The following is a 12,199-nucleotide window of genomic DNA, read 5'->3' on the forward strand; positions in this document are numbered from 1 at the left end:
GGATGGCAAAGGATCCCGCCAGAAGTTCCAGGCAGTGGATATGAAGATCCTTTTCCTGTTGGGTCCAAAGTCCCCCGGTCGAGCAGTCGCCGCAGGTCGCGCCCCAACCCTCTAGGCTCGCATCCGAGTGAATGACTAAGTCTGGTTCTTCTCCGAAGATTGCTCTGCCGTTCCAGGCTTCTGCATTTTTCAACCACCATATGATCTCTTTCTTGGAGTCGGTGTCCAGGGAGACTATTTGAGAGTAGGACGTGTTCAATCTGAGGGCTTTGGCTTTGAGCCTCTGAAGCGCTCGATAGTGAAGGGGACCTGGGTAGATTGCTTGGATAGTTGAGGAGAGTAGACCCAATATCCTCGCTAGGGTCCTTAGGGGAAAGGAGCGAATCTTTAGCACTTTCCTCAGCTCTTTCCTCAGTTTCCTGAGTTTGTCGCCAGGAAGCTTCAGTTCGGCATGGAGAGTATCTACTGAAAAACCCAAAAACTGAGTGACTTGGGTTGGAGAAGTGGAGGATTTTTTCATGTTTATCACGAACCCTAAATGTTCCAGAAGATTTATGGCAAGGGTAGTGTGTCGAGAAGCGACCTCTTTGGATTCGGCCATTATCAGGATGTCGTCGAGGTAGAGGATCAGTCTGACCCCTTGGTTCCTTAGCCAAGCAGCTATGGGACGAAGAACCTTGGTGAAGCACCAAGGGGCTGAGGAGAGGCCGAAGGGAAGGCTGCAAAATTGCCAAAGTTTGCCCTCCCAGAAAAATTGAAGAAATTTTTGGTGAGGGGGCCAGATTGGGATAGTCAGATATGCGTCCTTGAGGTCTAGGCGAGTGAGCCAGTCGCCCTTCCTCAGAACATCTCTGAGAAGGTGGATTCCCTCCATTTTGAAATGTCGGAAGACCACCCACTGGTTCAAATCTTTGAGATTTATGACAGGTCTCATTTTCTTGTCCTTCTTTTCTACCAGAAAGACATTGCTGATAAAGCCGATTTCTTTTCCCTGCCGGATTGCACCTTTTGAAAAGAGGTCCTTTACTTCCTGGGAAACTAAAGCAGAATCTTTTTGTGAGAAGCGTATTTCTTGGGGAAGTCTCTTCTGGACAGGGAAGCCGACAAATTCTATTTTGTATCCTCTGACGGTGTCTAACACCCAGGGATCCTGACTTACTACGGTCCAATTCCCAGAGAAGAGGGCTAGTCTCCCGCCCACCTTTATAGGGGTATCTGAAGGGTCTTTGGGAGATCTTACCGGTAGAGAAGGGTCTTGTCCTCCTTTCGCCTCTGAATCCTCTTCCTCTGGATCGTTGTCTTTGGGGAAAGAAGGATGATGACTGGAAGCCATAACCGGACTGAAAGGACCTTCCTCCTCGTCCTCCAAAGGGTCTTGTCGAGCCATTTCCACGGCCGGGGAATCGACCCCGCATCCTCCCGGCCCGGGAAAAAACTCCTCTGGTATTGAAAACCCTTTTAATATCTTTCTGGGATTTTTGGATGGAGTTAAAGACTCCCACATATTTGGCCATATCCCTAATGAATTCTTCTCCAAAGAGAAGACCTTGGGAGGAAGCGCCGCCTTCTTTGTTGGATAGCTCAGCTAGTTTAGGGTCAATCTTGAGAAGCACGCTCTTTCGTCTTTCATTAGAGAGGGCAGTGTTTGCATTGCCCAGGAGGCATATAGCCCTTTGCGCCCACTGTCGCAGTTCTTTTGGGTCAATGGGGGAATCAGAGACATAAGCTCCTTCGGCCATCTCAAACATTTTGGTCAGGGGGCCTGTAATATCCAGTAATCTGTCCTGGCAGGATTTGAGTCCTCTGTCAAGTCCCCTCCTGGGGTCCTTCCCCGTTTTGGCAATGAATGCCACCACTTTGCTGTCTAGTTCGGGGGTCATGGCTATTTTGTCGGGGAGGGAGGGGCGAGGACATTCGGACCTGAGGCGAGCCCTGACCTCCTTTGGTATCTCTTTGCGGAGCCAAAAGGACAGGTATTCGGCAATATGTTGGGATGGTGTCCACTCTGGGGAGAGTGGATGCTTGATGAGGAGCGGGTCAAACATATGTTCCCCAAAGGGGTCAAGTATCCCCATTTTTGAGCCCGAGGCCCCTGATGCCTCACCAGATAAGTTTCTGATTTCGCCTTCCTCCTGATCGGAGTCAAACTCTGAGGAGCAAGACAGGTCAATTTCGTCTTCACCTCCATCGTCGCTATCAATGGGGATAGGAAGGCTAGGGCCTCTGAGTTGCCCATCCAGCGTGCCCGAGGCACCAGCATAGTCACCGCCAGAGCGTGAATCAGAGAGCAAAGGCTTTGCGCTTCTGGGTTTTTTTGCCATTTGGGGTGGATTAGAAGTGGACTGCCTTTTTCTTTGGCTTGTTGAGGCCTCGGTAGGATCCCCTTGGGTCCTCATAGGTGGCCAAGCCGACTTGGCCAGGGTTTCCAATTTTTTGTTAATGGTGTCCTCAAGGGATCCCATTACCTTGTCAAGCGTTTTGTTGATAAGGGTCTCCAATTTGTCCTCCATAGAGGATGAAGAAGGGTCAGAGGACATGTTGATAAGCTGAGATCAGACAGGTAGTAAGCAGTGAGAATCAACTGAAAAAGAAAGAATGTTGGAAACAAAATGGATGTAGTGTAGTTATGACGACAGGGGTAGTGGAAAGGGTCTTTCCTCTAACAGTCCCAGTAAAGGGTTGTGAGTCCTTTGTTAGTTTCGTGTAAATTATGCCCTTTAGTCCTTCTTCTGTGTTAGTAACCCTTTTTTTTATTTTTATTTTTTATTTAAATTATATGTGCAGGTTGGTGGAGGATGTGGGCTCGAGAGCGCCGAGGATCCGCGAAAAAACGAGGGCGGGCAAGACTCCTAAAGCCAGTAAGTGGGAGAGAGCCTCGTAAGTGCCTCGCGTATATAGCGAGGCTCATTTGCTTGTCTTCGCGTTGTAACCGGTCTCCATGGTAACACGGCGCGGCCTCGTGTCGGAGCGAGGGCGCCGTGTCATCGCCATGGAGACGCGTGTGAGGCCGGGAGCGGCGTTCAGAAGACGCCGGCCCCGGTGCGAGGTCCCAGCGCGTGCAAGCGAAGGGCGCGGGCCGGCGTTTCAAAAGACGCCTGTCCCGCGTGGGAGGCTAAGCGGCTAAGCGGTCTTAAGGCAATGCGGTCTAAAAGAATCGTGGATTCAGGTCCGCAGGGGGGAGAGGAACCGCCCGGCCTTAAGGACCCGGGGGTCGGAGAAAGCGAGGGAGCGGGCGGGTGGGGAGAAGCACCGTGCGCCGCTCTTGAGAGCAGGAAACAGGAAAGGGGTAGAGAGAAGACACACGCAGGGAGGCACAAGGTTGCCAGGTTAGGGAACAGGGTAGCCAACAAGCAAGGTATAAGAAGGCATGTAAAATACAATACAATATACAAAATATATAAAATATGTAAAGTATGCTGCCGATTAAAGGGAGGAGGGGAGTAGGGTGAGAAGAAACACACTCAGTACAGTTCCCCTCAACCCAATCTAATACAAATAGAGAGCACAGACAAGTAAAGTGCGGAGAGCAAATATAAGGTACTTATCTTGTGAGCAGCAGCAACAAAGAAGGAAGTCTACTGTGTGTGCATGGACTATATCCTCTCTATTGGAATGTTCATTCAAGTTCTGGATCTCTCATTGTTGCTGCTGTGAGCTACGCAATAAAGGAGATTTGCATAATCTTGGCCTCCGTGTCGTGCCATAAAATCGGGGTTCAGCTGCCTTTATTTTGCTGGGCATATCTGCAGCATTCAATTCAGTAAGCTTCTGGTCCACCGCTTGAATGCCTTCGGAGTCAAAGATAGGCCCTTTCCCTCCTCTCACCCTTCCTTTCAGAGAGGACACAAACTCTACGTTAGGCAAATATGATTCCCTGCCTTTTACACTGCCTTGTAGTACCTTGAACCCAATCCTGTTTAACATTTATATTTCAGAATCAGCATCCCTAATCAAAAGCTTTCATTTGAAGCCCACCTCCTATACTGATGACACCCAGTTAGTAGTAAGAGCAGTTCATAAAGATTCTTCAGGGCCATCAAGACTTCATGACTGCATAGGTGCCATCAGCGCATGGATGAGTAAGCATTGCTTAATACTTAACTCTGGTAAAACCAAGGTAATCCTGTTCGGAAACCTCCTCCCTTCATAGTCCCCAGCTTGGTGGCCTGATAGTCTAGGTCCTCCACCTTTACCAGTGACAAAGGCCAAAAACGGGCGCTTTATTATTGGTGATAAGCTCAAATTTGGAGCGCAAGTATCTAAGGTAGTTTTGTCCGACTTTCATACCCTTAGGATGATAAGGAAAATCCTCCCTTTCATTCCCTGATAGACCAGGAAAATCGTGATTACAGCATTAGTCCTCTCAAAATTGGACAACTGCAATGGACGGTATATGAATCTACAGCGGTAATTAATTAGAAGGCTCCAATTGGTCCAGAATGCAGCAGCCAGAATGATTCTGAATCTCCAAAAATGTATTTCTATCACCTCAGGAATTCTAGAGTTCCACTAGCTCCCAGTTCACAAACAAATTAAAGTCAAGGCCCTTTGTGTGGCTCACAAAGCCCTACATCAGACAGGACCTGAGTTCTTATGGGACCATCTCAAGTGGTACACTGTTACCCAACATCTGCATTTGGCTACAGCCAGAACTATAGCCACTACTAGATTAAAAAGAAGTGAACTGGTGGGAAGGAGTTTTGTCATGAACACATCCAGGCTATGGAACACTCTCCCTCCACATCTCAGAGCCACTTCCCACCTCCTCTCATTCAGGAAGGAGCTTAAAACATGGCTGTTCTACAGCTAATGGCTCAATTCTCGGCATGCTCAGGCTTAGCAAGCGCCAAGACACCCACAGGTATACGAGCACTATATACATTTTTTAACACACCATAAAATATGTCAAGACGGAACGAGTCGATACGATCCAGACTAAAGGCCGAAGAGACAAAACCAAAGGAGAGCGGACCCAACTCACGAAACCAAGATGTGGATACTGAGGCAGTGAAGAACACCCAATTAACCAATGTCAGGTGCAAGGCCACACCTGCTCGAACTGTGGAATCCAGAACCACTTCGCAACAGTATGCAGGAAGAAACTCCGGAACAAAGACAAAGACAATCGGCCATTGGTGAGTCTGGGGCGCTAGCTGTCTCTCTCGTGCCTAGCTCGTCAAGGGGATGCCAGACCATCAGCAACACTGAGCCGCAGTGCGGTAGACTCCTCCCCCAAAGAGGAGGAAGAAGAGGAGACATTTTTCATCTCGTTTACAAGGGAACTAAAGCGCCACAGGAGACCACAGCCCATGTGTGTCATTCAAATAGCAGGATCCAAGGTGAAGGCAGTAATTGACACAGGGGTCTCCGTCAACATGATGGGGGTACAACAATTCAACCATATGAGACCTAAGCCTCTCCTGACACCATCCCACACCAAAATAGTCACATACAGGAGCCAAACGCTGCTACCCCTCCACGGACAGATGCAAGTACTGGTACAATTCGAAGACCAAGAGGTGACCGCCACCTTCCATGTCAATGACTAGGAAGCCAACACACTCATCAGCAGCCACACAGTGGAGGACCTCGACCTCGTGACATTCACCAAAAGGGTCAAGTCACACCAAGTTGACAAACTTCTGGAGCAATTCCCAGAGTTGTTCCGAGGACTGGGTTGCCTCAAACGCCCTCCAGTGAAATTACACATCGACCCATAGATTGCGCTGGTGGCGCTCAGGCCCCGCTGCATCCCCTTCCACCTACGTTCCTTGGTGGAAAAAGAACTCACAAGGTTAGAGAAACAAGGAGTGATTGAAAAGGTCTCGGGCCACTCGGGGTTTTGTCATCAGTGAGATCCACCCCCTGAGTCACACCAATGGTCATAGCAGAGAAACCCAAGTAACTGGGAAAAATCCGCTTATGCATTGACATGAGACTACTGAACCGGGCTATCAAAAGGGAGCAACACATCACTCCCACTTTGGACGAAATTGTGGCGGATGTGAATGGCTCCTGCTGGTTCTCGCAACTGGACCTCAGCACCGGGTACCACCAGCTCTTCCTTGCAGAAGATAGCCAGTACATCACCATTCGCATCTTCAGCACCCACCTAGGCCTACGCAGGTACAAGCGCCTTAAATATGGCATCTCATCGGCCGCAGAAGTGTTTCAAAACGCAATACGCGAGACCCTGTTTGGACTGTTGGGTATCCTGAATGTCAGCAATTACATTTCGATCCATTTTTAAACTGTTGCCTAACACCATAAGCACTTAAAGGCCACCCTCAGATGTCTCCATGAACAGTGGGTGATGCTGCACATGGAAAAATGTTCCTTCTTCCAGCTATCCATAAAATTATTTGAGTACATCTTCAATCGAGAGGTGATACAAGTCGACCCACGAAAATCCACAGCCATCAAGGGTGCGCCTGCACCCGCCACCATCCAGGAAGTGAGTAGCTTCTTAGGAATGGCCACCTATTGCGGGAGGTTCATCCCAGACCTGGCTGCAATCACTGAACCCCTGAGATCTCTCACCAAAGTGGATAAGAAGTGGATGTGGGGGAGCCGCAAAGAAGTCGCATTCCAAAAGATCGATCCAGGGAAGAGGACAGAACTCTTAGTCGACACCAGCCCCATTGGGCTGGGAGTGATCTTCAACTGGTAAGTGGGCAGTGGCAGTGTCCCTACCGCTTTTTTAATTGCGCTACCGGCGTATTTGTGAGCAAGACTGATACGCTGATACAGCGCTTGTGATCACTTTTACTTCACTTTTAAAAACTTACTGTGCACTGGTGTGGAGGAGAGCGGGTCGCTGTACCCGCGCTGCTTATATCGCGCTATTGCAGGATTTGTACCATAGTCTGTTCAGCTGAGGCACTCGGGAAGCAGACAGGCAGCCACATTAACCTATCAGAAGGCACTGGACTCGCCCTTCCCTCCCGCCTCGTTCTGACGCCGGTGGTTAGCGCCGTTTGTGCAGAGGGCGTGGAGGGTCCGAGCCAGCTGCTTCCTGGAGTCCTCCTGCAGCGCTCTAGTTGTTGGGACGCTGGGGGGGATATAAGGCGGATGTTTACTCGGCAGCGCAGCGGACGAGCGCAGCGGGCGCGACGAAGGCGCGCCGGAGTTGCGCCTGAGTTAAGCCCGTCTGCGCCCGTCCGCGGCCGATTGCGGCCCAGGGCCAGAACCCCTGGCCCTCCCTCAGCCCATATCAGTTGGAGTCGAGAGGATCTACTTCTCCTCCGTCATGAGTATTCGGGACCCTGCTTACATAGCATGGAGGTAGGAAACAACGTGGCCTGCAACTACTGTAGCTTCGCCTTTTACACAGGGGAAGCTATAGTTAGTGCCCAACATTCTCTGATATGTGGCCTGCTAAACGTACGCTCCCTACGTAAGCACTGCCTCGATATCCACGATCTACTCAGCGGGTCGCAATGGGATCTACTCTTCCTTACGGAAACATGGTTAGATCAAGATTCCATGCCAGAAATTATCGAAGCAATCCCAGAGGGCTACTGTCTTCAAAGACTGGACAGAATAAAAGGGAGAGGGGGGGGCATAGCCATAGTCGCTAAACAGGACTACCAATGTCAGCTGGAACGTACGAACATCGAGGGTAGTGAAGCTGGTGCCTTCTCTATCTCGATAAATGGCAACCTCACCTTGAAAGGCCTTTTGATCTACCGCCCCCCGGGCCCTTCTACAGCCTTTATTGAAAAGCTAGTGGAGGACGTCACAGAAGCTGCACTAAGTACGGATAAATACCTAGTCCTGGGCGATCTAAATTTACACCTAGACACCCCCACGGACAAGGCAGCAAGTGATCTTTGTCTGACTATGGCAAGCCTGCAGTTCGAACAGAAGGTACAACACCCTACCCACAAGATGGGCCACCTTCTTGATCCACTTTTCGCAAATTGGAACCAGGTGGACGCTCAGACTCCCATCCCTATCCCATGGTCTGACCACCATCTTATTCCTTTCACCATTGGGACACAGGGACCTGGTCGGGCTGACCCTCCCGCTGACAAACATCCTAGGCGAAGCTGGGCGGCGTTCTCCCAAGCTCTTTTTAATCAGGCGCTAACTGCGAAGGATCATCCCGGTGGTGTGGGGGTGGAAGAAATTAATTCCAGCCTAGACCAACGCATCACGGAGGCCCTGGACCTGGTGGCTCCACTTGGTGCGGCCAAAATGGGGGGTAGAGTTATGAGGTCAGCTCCTTGGTTCAATGAGGACATGCGGGTGGCTAAAGCAGCTTGCAAACGGGCGGAGAGGCAATGGAGGATTGCCTATTCAACTCCCTCCAAAGCAGAATACATAGACTGCAGGCGTAACTACCATAAGCTGCTTAGAAAGGGTAAATCAATGTACTTCTGCACCAAGATTGCAGAAGCTGAACAGTCCACCAAGGAACTCTTCTCTATTTATAAATCCATTGCAATAGGGAAGCCCGCTGTGATGCCCACGAAACTCTGCACTGCGGAGGGCTGCGACCGTATTGCAGAATTCTTTGCTAACAAAGTTACCAACATCTATAACTCCTTTACTCAGCGGGCAAACAACAACAGCCCCCCACACTGGGAGGTTACTAAAACCAAAGGAGATCGACAGCTTATGTCTTTCGCCACCCCCTCGACTGAAGAACTAATCCGTATTTGCGGGTCGATAAAATCGGGTTCCCCAAGAGACACGACGACTCCCAGTCGACTCAAGGGTAGCCTGCAAATACTTGAACCACATGTCCGCCACTTACTAGACACCTCCTTTAAATCCCAGAGTGTCCCCAAAGCCTGGAAGCAAGCAATTGTACTACCCCTACAGAAAAAAGCCAATGTTAATTTTGATAAACTTGACAACCTTCGCCCTATCTCCCTCCTGCCCTATATGGCTAAAGTGGCGGAAAAAATAGCCAACATTCAACTCATGCAGTACGTGGAGGAGGCTTCGCTGCTCCACGACTCGCAATTTGGCTTCCGCCCCCGTCACTCGACGGAATCGGCACTTCTTGTGGCGGTTGAAGCACTGCGACAGGGCGTGGATGAGGGCCAAACCATGGCTCTGATCTTGCTTGACCTAAGCGCAGCATTCGACACTGTAGCACATTCCACCTTGCTACAGTGTCTGAATGGAGGAGGGGTTACAGGCGCTGCGCTGGGCTGGATCAGGTCCTTCCTGTCTGACAGGTGTTTCCAGGTCAGGCTGGGTGAATGCTATTCGAGGGAGATTGAGTTGGGCCAGGGCGTGCCTCAGGGTTCGTCCCTGAGCCCAACCCTATTTAATATCTACGTCTCCCCCCTAGCGGCCATCGTGGAGAGACACGGTCTCCGCCTGGTGTCCTACGCCGACGACACGCAGTTGGTCGTCTCCCTATCGCGTGCACCCGGTCTTGCAGCGGACATCTTCAAGAATTGCATGCAAGATCTTGCAACGTGGATGTCCGCAAACTGTTTAAAACTGAACGGTAGCAAGACCGAGGTGCTCGTGGTGGGAGGAGGGCCTTCTGCTTGGTCGTCGGCGTGGTGGCCGCCCTGCCTGGGCGAGGTCCCTGCTCCTTGTCAGGAGGCCAGGAACCTCGGCGTGTGGCTGGACAGAGATCTGGCCTTTGGTCCCCAGGTTAGCCGGGTGACGGGGATGTGCTTCGGTGTCCTAAGAGCCTTAAGGAAAGTCTTAGATCTGCTTCCCATTTCTGCTCGAAGGACGCTGGTGCACGCCCTGGTCACCTCGCGACTTGACTATGGGAATCTGCTCTATCTGGGGGCCACGAAAAAGGTCATGGGCCGCCTTCAAGTGCTTCAGAACGCCGCGGCACGGCTTGTCCTCAGGCTTTCCAGGAGATCACCCTCCATCCCTGCTCTTCAAGCCCTTCACTGGCTTCCTATGGAGAAGAGGGTTGAGTTTAAAGCCCTCTCCACATGCCATCGCATTTTGAGCGGTAAAGCCCCCGAACCGCTTCAGAATCTGGTGACCCACTACGAGCCTACTCGTAAGTTACGGTCTTCTCAGACCGGACTGCTGATGGTACCCAGGGTAAGGAAGGCCCGTATGGGAGGGAGATCTTTTAGATATCTCGCTCCCAGATGTTGGAATATTCTGCCTCCAGAACTACGTCTTGAACCATCTGAAACCCTGTTCAGGAAAAAGCTTAAGACTCACCTTTTCAGCAGGTAGCCTTTAATGGGAGGGAGGGCGGCCACTTCTCACTTACTACAGCGCGGGGACACGCCAGTGGCGTCACCAGGCGCTTTACAAATGCCCAAATAAATAAATAAACCAAGAACAAGATCCAGGCTGCTGGGCCACACTGGCGTTCACCAGCAAAGCTCTGACACCAATGGAGACACGATATACCCAAATTGAGCGTGAGGCACTTGCGAACAAGTGCGCCTGTGGACACTTCCAACTATACCTCAGCAGCCAGCCTTTCAAGGTTATCACCGACTATCAGCCGCTAGTCCCACTCTTCCAGGAGTCTGCCCCTCACCCTCTTCTGAAGTTTGGGATGTGGGCCATTGAACTACGACACTATCGGTTTGAAGTGCTATAATGTCCCGGATTGAAGAACCCCGCAGACTTCCTGTCATGCTGGAAAACCCCGACAACCAAGACACCAATGAAAACATGGAGGATTACGTCAGAATTATGTCAACAGTAGCCTTCCCCAAAGCATTATGATTGGAAGACATCAAAGAGGTGGAGGAAGCCGATCCTGCCATTGTGAGAGCAGCGGTTCTAAGCGAGACCTGGCGACACTTTCTACGGGATGCCAATGATTGGCCAGGAGAAGATAAAGAGAACCTGGAGAAGATGTGGAGAGTGCGGGATGAATTCAGCACCTCCCCAGATGGAATACTCCTACGTGAATCTTGCATTGTAATCCCCAAGACACTGAGACACCATGTGTCAGCATTCACCCACGGAGGACACCAGGGTGCCATGAAGATGAAGGTGAGAATGCTGGAGAAAGTATGGTTCCCCGACCTGGAGGAGCTCGTGGAAGATTGCGTGGGGAAGTGCTCAGCATGTCAGATAACTGGCGCTCATGAAAGACCTGTTCCAGTAATCACGGAAGACCCTTGCACCTCTCCGTGGAGTAAACTCAACATGGACTTTGGGAGCTTCCCAGATGGGCAGATGGCCTTTGTCCTAATGGACACGTACTCGAAGTACTCTGTGGTGGAAATATTTGAATTACCGGCCTTAGTGCACGTGGCCTCGGTACTTGAGAAGATGTTCGCTCTCTTCGGCCTACCCAGCGAAATCAAAAGCGATAACAGACCGTCATTCCAGGGAGACGAGTTTCGGGACTTCCTAAGCCAACTGGGGATACACTACCACCGCATCACACCCCAATGGCCACAGGCCAACGGGGAAGTAGAAAGATATATGCACACCATGAACAAGTCCCTGCGCATCACCACCGCCAAACAAGCCAAACCTGAGCGCCATCTACAATCATTACTAAGGGAGTACCATAGCACCCCTCATTGTACAACTCATCAGGCCCTATGGACCCTAATGTTCAACGGACCCTGTCGAGACACCATCCCCACATGCCCAGGTTTGACTCCTCCGCCCTTTGACAGTAAAGGGATCAAGGCACGTCTTGAGTGGCGCAAGGTGCTCTCCAGCTAACACAGGCAAGCGAAGGAGCACTCCCTGATGACTGGTGACAAGGTGATCATCAGAGATTAGAAGCATGGTGGAAGTTCATAACGCCGTTCGAGCCAGGAACGCGGACTGTTGTCAAAAGTGATGGCACCAAGGTATCAGTCACAAAAGGTCAGGAAGTCAACTCCAGGAACATCTCATGGTTCAAGCAGATTGATGGTCCACCACTCACCTCCCCTCAAGACTCGCAGGAAGAAGGCACCAGCTGGTTGGGCAAAGATAGCCTTGGTCACCTGCCACATGGGCCCAAGGACCACAGCCAACCAAACTCAGAGAGAAGCCAACATGAAAATCCTCATAGTCACTCCTCTGTACGCGATGTGCCGGCTCGGAGTCAACCCCATCAATACAACAACCCAGCCAGCAGCTCATGGACTCTGCTTGCCATGTGAACTGAACTCTAATTAATCAAGGACCGAGTTGGGAAGGGATGTAGCAGGTTAGCGGTTTTGCTATCTGGGACCACACCGGATGTAGTTTACAATAAATCCTCTGGCCAAGCATGGCCAGAGGGCAGTAAATA

Source organism: Lissotriton helveticus, chromosome 7 (genome assembly GCF_964261635.1).
Source record: "Lissotriton helveticus chromosome 7, aLisHel1.1, whole genome shotgun sequence".
Taxonomy (NCBI): Eukaryota; Metazoa; Chordata; class Amphibia; order Caudata; family Salamandridae; genus Lissotriton; species Lissotriton helveticus.